The following is a 9,239-nucleotide window of genomic DNA, read 5'->3' as shown; positions in this document are numbered from 1 at the left end:
GAATAAACTCTGCCATATTCAAGTTTAGCCCAGTAGAGCGCAACTGTCCAATCAAATCATGTTGACCAACGGTGACGCTGCTACATGACTTCATATACCGCCTACACATTGAGAGGACAAGGGCGCAGGGTCATACACACACACACACACAGGGTCATACACACACACACCCACAAACACACACACACACACACACACACACACACACACACACTGGCACACAGGGTCATACACACACAGTGGCACACAGGGTTATAAACACACACACAGTAGTCATCGACCCCTGCATAATGCATCCCAGTGGGACAGAGATGTGACATGTAACAGGTGGAGTTTGCTGACCAAGCTATTTTACCTACAGGCCAACACATGTTACAACAGCAACCAGGCCTGGCATTGGAACATGCCTAGATCCTGCTGTGTGTGTTGGTGTGTGTGTATGTGAAACTACAGGAGTACACCTATTACTGAGGTTTTTCTCATGCATGCAGACTGTGACATAACCGTGACATAATCGCCAACTGCCCTCAAGGTTGCATCTCGAGTAGAAAACAAAACAAAAACTAAATAAATACATACAGAAATATATGAACAAATTAAATAAAAAACTATGAGTGAATGTGACCAGTGGGCCATGAGAAAATGTGAAAGATGAGAATGCTGGGAAAATCATAACTGCTGACCTGCCCGGTGACTCCTACAGTAATATCTCCAAATTTCCTCAATAAACAAGATACACGCTGTCTTTATTGTTTGTAAATATGTTTCTTCATTCTTATTTTCACAGCCTGTGAGATCTCTGGTTTGTTCCCTCCTCTACGAATGTCATTTCTCGTTAACTTTTGACCTTGCTGTGTTTTCTGCCTCACTCACTACACAGAGAGAAGACTAGCTGTATTCTCACTCACTACAAAGAGAGATGACTAGCTGTATTCTCACTCACTACACAGAGAGATGACTAGTTGTATTCTCACTCACTACACAGAGAGATGACTAGCTGTATTCTCACTCACTACACAGAGAGATGACTAGTTGTATTCTCACTCACTACACAGAGAGATGACTAGGTGTATTCTCACTCACTACACAGATAGATGACTAGCTGTATTCTCACTCACTACACACAGAGAGAGAGATGACTAGTTGTATTCTCACTCACCACACAGAGAGAGAGATGACTAGTTGTATTCTCACTCACTACACAGAGAGAGAGATGACTAGTTGTATTCTCACTCACCACACAGAGAGAGAGATGACTAGTTGTATTCTCACTCACTACACAGAGAGAGAGATGACTGGTTGTATTCTCACTCACTACACAGAGAGAGAGAGATGACTAGTTGTATTCTCACTCACTACACAGAGAGAGAGATGACTGGTTGTATTCTCACTCACCACACAGAGAGAGAGATGACTAGTTGTATTCTCACTCACTACACAGAGAGAGAGATGACTAGTTGTATTCTCACTCACCACACAGAGAGAGAGATGACTAGTTGTATTCTCACTCACTACACAGAGAGAGAGATGACTAGTTGTATTCTCACTCACCACACAGAGAGAGAGATGACTAGCTGTATTCTCACTCACTACACAGAGAGAGAGATGACTAGCTGTATTCTCACTCACTACACAGAGAGATGACTAGCTGTATTCTCACTCACCACACAGAGAGAGAGATGACTAGCTGTATTCTCACTCACTACACAGAGAGAGAGATGACTGGTTGTATTCTCACTCACTACACAGAGAGAGAGATGACTAGTTGTATTCTCACTCACTACACAGAGAGAGAGAGATGACTGGTTGTATTCTCACTCACTACACAGAGAGAGAGATGACTAGTTGTATTCTCACTCACTACACAGAGAGAGAGATGACTGGTTGTATTCTCACTCACTACACAGAGAGAGAGATGACTAGCTGTATTCTCACTCACCACACAGAGAGAGATGACTAGCTGTATTCTCACTCACCACACAGAGAGAGAGATGACTAGTTGTATTCTCACTCACTACACAGAGAGAGAGATGACTAGCTGTATTCTCACTCACCACACAGAGAGAGATGACTAGCTGTATTCTCACTCACCACACAGAGAGAGAGATGACTAGCTGTATTCTCACTCACTACACAGAGAGAGAGATGACTAGTTGTATTCTCACTCACTACACAGAGAGAGAGATGACTGGTTGTATTCTCACTCACTACACAGAGAGAGAGATGACTAGTTGTATTCTCACTCACTACACAGAGAGAGAGATGACTGGTTGTATTCTCACTCACTACACAGAGAGAGAGATGACTAGTTGTATTCTCACTCACTACACAGAGAGAGAGATGACTAGTTGTATTCTCACTCACCACACAGAGAGAGATGACTAGCTGTATTCTCACTCACCACACAGAGAGAGAGATGACTAGTTGTATTCTCACTCACTACACAGAGAGAGAGATGACTAGCTGTATTCTCACTCACCACACAGAGAGAGATGACTAGCTGTATTCTCACTCACCACACAGAGAGAGAGATGACTAGCTGTATTCTCACTCACTACACAGAGAGAGAGATGACTAGTTGTATTCTCACTCACTACACAGAGAGAGAGATGACTAGCTGTATTCTCACTCACTACACAGAGAGAGAGATGACTAGCTGTATTCTCACTCACTACACAGAGAGAGAGATGACTGGCTGTATTCTCACTCACTACACAGAGAGATGACTAGCTGTATTCTCACTCACTACACAGAGAGAGAGATGACTGGCTGTATTCTCACTCACCACACAGAGAGAGAGATGACTAGCTGTATTCTCACTCACTACACAGAGAGAGAGATGACTAGTTGTATTCTCACTCACTACACAGAGAGAGAGATGACTAGCTGTATTCTCACTCACTACACAGAGAGAGAGATGACTAGCTGTATTCTCACTCACTACACAGAGAGATGACTAGTTGTATTCTCACTCACCACACAGAGAGAGAGATGACTAGCTGTATTCTCACTCACTACACAGAGAGAGAGATGACTAGCTGTATTCTCACTCACTACACAGAGAGAGAGATGACTAGCTGTATTCTCACTCACTACACAGAGAGAGAGATGACTAGCTGTATTCTCACTCACTACACAGAGAGAGAGATGACTAGCTGTATTCTCACTCACTACACAGAGAGAGAGATGACTAGCTGTATTCTCACTCACTACACAGAGAGAGAGATGACTAGCTGTATTCTCACTCACTACACAGAGAGAGAGATGACTAGTTGTATTCTCACTCACTACACAGAGAGAGAGATGACTAGTTGTATTCTCACTCACTACACAGAGAGAGAGATGACTAGTTGTATTCTCACTCACTACACAGAGAGAGAGATGACTAGCTGTATTCTCACTCACTACACAGAGAGAGAGAGATGACTAGCTGTATTCTCACTCACTACACAGAGAGATGACTAGCTGTATTCTCACTCACTACACAGAGAGATGACTAGCTGTATTCTCACTCACTACACAGAGAGAGAGATGACTAGCTGTATTCTCACTCACTACACAGAGAGATGACTAGCTGTATTCTCACTCACTACACAGAGAGAGAGATGACTAGCTGTATTCTCACTCACTACACAGAGAGATGACTAGTTGTATTCTCACTCACTACACAGAGAGAGAGATGACTAGCTGTATTCTCACTCACTACACAGAGAGATGACTAGTTGTATTCTCACTCACTACACAGAGAGAGAGATGACTAGCTGTATTCTCACTCACTACACAGAGAGATGACTAGCTGTATTCTCACTCACTACACAGAGAGATGACTAGCTGTATTCTCACTCACTACACAGAGAGAGAGATGACTAGCTGTATTCTCACTCACTACACAGAGAGATGACTAGCTGTATTCTCACTCACTACACAGAGAGAGAGATGACTAGCTGTATTCTCACTCACTACACAGAGAGATGACTAGTTGTATTCTCACTCACTACACAGAGAGAGAGATGACTAGTTGTATTCTCACTCACTACACAGAGAGAGAGATGACTGGTTGTATTCTCACTCACTACACAGAGAGAGAGATGACTAGTTGTATTCTCACTCACTACACAGAGAGAGAGATGACTGGTTGTATTCTCACTCACTACACAGAGAGAGAGATGACTAGTTGTATTCTCACTCACTACACAGAGAGAGAGATGACTAGCTGTATTCTCACTCACTACACAGAGAGAGAGATGACTGGTTGTATTCTCACTCACCACACAGAGAGAGAGATGACTAGCTGTATTCTCACTCACTACACAGAGAGAGAGATGACTAGTTGTATTCTCACTCACTACACAGAGAGAGAGATGACTAGTTGTATTCTCACTCACTACACAGATAGATGACTAGCTGTATTCTCACTCACTACACAGAGAGAGAGATGACTAGCTGTATTCTCACTCACTACACAGAGAGATGACTAGCTGTATTCTCACTCACTACACAGAGAGAGAGATGACTAGCTGTATTCTCACTCACTACACAGAGAGATGACTAGCTGTATTCTCACTCACTACACAGAGAGATGACTAGTTGTATTCTCACTCACTACACAGAGAGATGACTAGTTGTATTCTCACTCACTACACAGAGAGAGAGATGACTAGCTGTATTCTCAACAACAGCCTAAATAACAAAAATAACAAAAATAGTTTGATGAAGAACGCAAAAACCTAAGAAAGGAATTGAGAAACCTGTCCAACCAAAAACACAGAGACCCAGAAAATAGGAGCCCACGCCGTTACTATGGTGAATCACTAGAACAATACAGAAATAAACTATGGAAAAAGAAGGAACAGCACTTCAGAAATCAGCTCAATGTAACTGAAAAATCCATAGAATCAAACCACTTCTGGGAGAATTGGAAAACACTAAACAAACAACAACACAAAGAGTTCTCTCCAAAACAGAGATGTCTGGATAAACCACTTCTCCAATCGTTGTGGGATATGCATCAACAGAAACCTTGGGAAAATCCTCTGCATTATCATTAACAGCAGACTCTTACATTTCCTCAGTGAAAACAATGTACTGAGCAGACAGTGTACTACCATGTATTCATCCTGCACACCCTAATGGAAAAACAAACCAAAACAAAGGGAAAGTCTTCTCATGCTTTGTTGATTTCAAACAAGCTTTTGACTCATTTTGGGATGAGGGTCTGCTATACAAATTGATGGAAAGTGGTGTTGGGGGGAAAACATACGACATTATAAAATCCATGTACACAAACAAAAAGTGTGCAGTTAAAATGGGCAAAAAAACAAACATTTCTTTCCACAGGACCGTGGAGTGAGACAGGGATGCAGCTTAAGCCCCACCCTCTTCAACATATATATCAAATAATTGGTTAGGGCACTAGAACAGTCTGCAGCACCCGGCCTCACCCTAGTAGAATCTGAAGTAAAATGTCTGCTGTTTGCTGATGATATGGAGCTTCTGTCCCCAACCAAGGAGGGCCTACAGCAGCACCTAGATCTTATGCACAGATTCTGTTAGACCTGGGCCCTGACAGTAAATCTCAGTAAGACAAAAATAATGGTGTTCCAAAAAAGGTCCAGTTGACAGGACCACAAATACAAATTCCATCTTGACACTGTTGCTCTAGAGCACATAAAAAAATGGTATTGATTTGTGACCCTACTGTCTCTGCAGCACTGTAATGGAGGCTTGGAGGCTTGACAGGATGATTAACATGAGTGGATTAGAGAAAATGAGACGTGAGTACAGGAGTTTTAGGAGTGGAGAAGAAGGCCTGTTTCTGCTAATACTATATGTCATTTAGCAGACACTTTCATCCAAAGCGACATACAGTCGTACGGGTCGTCACTGGAATCGATCCCACTATTCAGATATTGCAAGTGCCATGCTCTACCAACTGAGCTACAGACGCTACAGAGGACCACACTCCAGCCTCTTTTACTCTCTCTCTGTGTGTGTGTATGTATGTATGATTGTATGTATGTGTGTATGTGTGTGTGTATGTATGTGTGTGTATGTGTGTGTGTGTATGTGTATGTGTGTATGTGTGTGTGTGTATGTGTATGTGTGTGTGTATGGATGTGTGCGTGTGTGTGTGCGTGCGTGTATGTATGTGTGAGTGTGTGTGTGTGTGTGTGTGTGTGTGTGTGTGTGTGTGTGTGTGTGTGTGTGTGTGTGTGTGTGTGTGTGTGTGTGTGTGTGTGTGTATGTATGTCTCTCTGTGCTAGATAAGACCCTTTAAGAATTCCAACAGATCAATTTTAAATCATGCAGCGTTTATGTTAAATTATGCAATGACTGTTTGTGAAAGCTTGTATTCTAGCCAAGGACTGAAACGGATGTTTCTACTAACAAAACAAATCATCAAGACCTTGATTAGCAGTGGTTGAAAACGTACCCAATTGTCATACTCCAGTAAAACTGAAAGTCACCCAGTAAAATATTACTTGAGTAAAAGTCTAAAAGTATTTGGTTTTAACTATACACAAAAAGTATGAGGACACCCCTTCAAATGAGTGGATTTGGCTATTTCAGCCACACCCGTTGCTGACAGGTGTGTTAAATCAAGCACACCGCCATGCAATCTCTATAGACAAACATTGGCAGTAGAACTTCCTTACTGATGAGCTCAGTGACTGTCAACATGGCACCGTCATAGGAACCTTTCCAATAAGTCAATTCGTCCAATTTCTGCCCTGCTAGAGGTGCCAAGGTCAACTTGAAGTGCTGTTATTGTGAACTGGAAACATCTAGGAGCTACAATGGCTCAGCCACAAAGTGGTAGGCCACACAAGCTCCCAGAACAGGAGTGCTGAAGGGTGTGGGGGGCATACAACACACACACGCACGCACACGCACACACACACACATATACACACACATACACACACACACACTGATTAGAATATCTGGTTTTTCTTATGCCATCCAGGGGAGGGATGGAGGGATGGATTGTAGGAGGAGGAGGATGAGGAGGAGGAGGAGGAGGAGGAGGAGGAGGGGTGTAGATATGGAGAGAGGGTGGGAGTGAGGAGGATGGAGGGATGGTAGGAGGAGGAAGAGGAGGAGGAGGAGGAGGAGGAGGAGGAGGAGGAGTGTAGATATGGAGAGAGGGTGGGAGACAGGAAGATGGAGGGATGGTAGGAGGATGAGGAGGAGGAGGAGGGGTGTAGATATGGAGAGAGGGTGGGAGACAGGAGGATGGGGGGATGGTAGGAGGATGAGGAGGAGGAGGAGGGGTGTAGATATGGAGAGAGGGTGGGAGGGAGGAGGAGGAGGAGAAGGAGGAGGGGTGTAGATATGGAGAGAGGGTGGGAGGGAGGAGGATGGAGGGATGGTAGGAGGAGGAGGGTGTAGATATGGAGAGAGGGTGGGATGGTAGGAGGAGGAGGAGGAGGGGGGTGTAGATATGGAGAGAGGGTGGGAGGGAGGAGGATGGAGGGATGGTAGGAGGAGGAGGGGTATAGATATGGAGAGAGGTGGGAAGGAGGAGGATGGAGGGATGGTAGGAGGAGGAGGAGGAGGAGGAGGAGGGGTGTAGATATGGAGAGAGGGTGGGGGGGAGGAGGAGGAGGGGGGTGTAGATATGGAGAGAGGGTGGGAGGGAGGAGGTTGGAGGGATGGTAGGAGGAGGAGGAGGAGGAGGAGGAGGAGGGGTGTAGATATGGAGAGATGGAGGGAGGGAGAATGATGGAGGGATGGTAGGAGGAGTAATTGACTGCTGTGGGGTGAAGTAGATGATTGCACAGATTACAGTATTGCTATACAGTCGAGTCCAATCTCTGTTCCGATGTGCAGTTCATCAGTCCTAATGCATGTACTTTTTCTTTCTCTGGGTGTTTGTGGTTTAGTGCAATTATTCCCAGCAGCCTCTAGCCAGATATAAAAGCAGAGATCTGTATTTGGGTGTGAGTTGAGAGATGTAGGTTGAGGGTTGCTATTTTGAGGCGATGTGGAATGAAAATGTGGAGTGGTGTGTGTGGACTGTGTAATATTTCAGAGGTAGCTAGTAGTCCAGTGTTGTTGAGATAAGGGCCAAGCTACTACCCCAGGATCAGAAACCTGACTCAGGGTCAGTGAGCGGAAACCTGACCCAGGGTCAGTGATCAGAAACCTGACTCAAGGTCAGTGATCAGAAACCTGACTCGGGGTCAGTGATCAGAAACCTGACTCAAGGTAAGAACGGCCCATGTTCTGAATTCTGCCGCTGTACATTTCAAAAGTGCTGAACAAATAGTTATATTGACTACATCCATCTTAGCTCGTTCATTAATGTCTTAATTAATCAAAATCACGGATTGCCTCTTATCCGCTCATCGTCACATCATATGCCATAGTTTGTACATCTCATTTGTCAGAGGAACCACAATTGTTTAAAAACCTGTTTGGGATTTTCACGTCCGGATGAAAAGCGGGCCCAAAGTAAACTGCCTGCTACTCAGGCCTAGAAGCCAGGATATGCATATAATTAGTAGATCTGGATAGAAAACACTCGAAAGTTTATAAAACTTTAAATTATGTCTGTGAGAATAACAGAACTTATTTGGCAGGCGAAACCCCAAGGACAAACCATCCAGGAATTGTTTTGTTGTTGAGGTGACTGTGTTTTCTAGATTTCTGAGGCATCTGATTGCAGTTCCTAGGGCTTCCACTAGATCTCAACAGTCTTTAGAAATTGGTTGATGTTTTTCTTTGAGTAATGAAGAAGTATGGCTGTTCAGAGTCTAGTGTTGTGTTTGGGGCGCGCAACCTAGAGCTCGCTCCACTTTCATTTTATCCTCTATTGTACATGGTTTATTCCGTCTCAAATTGTATCGATTATTTACGTTTTAAAATACCGAAAGTTGTATTAGGAAAATTGTTTGAAATGTTTGGACCAAGATTACAGGTAATTTATTAGATAGTGTGTAGTCATGTTGGGCAGTTGGAACCGGTGTTTTTCTGAATCAAACACGCCAAATAAATGAACATTTTGGGGATATAACGATGGAATTAATCGAACATTAAAGGACCATTGTGATGTTTATGGGACATATTGGAGTGCCAACAAAAGAAGATCTTCAAAGGTAAGGCATGAATTACATCGTTATTTCTGAGTTTTGTGTCGCGCCCGGCAGGATGAAATATGATTGTCATGTGTTTGTTTGATGGGGTGCTGTCCTCAGATAATAGCATGGTTTGCTTTTGCCGTAAAGCCTTTTTGA

The sequence above is a fragment of the Oncorhynchus kisutch genome, linkage group LG15 (assembly GCF_002021735.2).
Source record: "Oncorhynchus kisutch isolate 150728-3 linkage group LG15, Okis_V2, whole genome shotgun sequence".
In the NCBI taxonomy this organism is placed as follows: domain Eukaryota; kingdom Metazoa; phylum Chordata; class Actinopteri; order Salmoniformes; family Salmonidae; genus Oncorhynchus; species Oncorhynchus kisutch.
Note: the sequence above shows the minus strand (reverse complement) of the source record.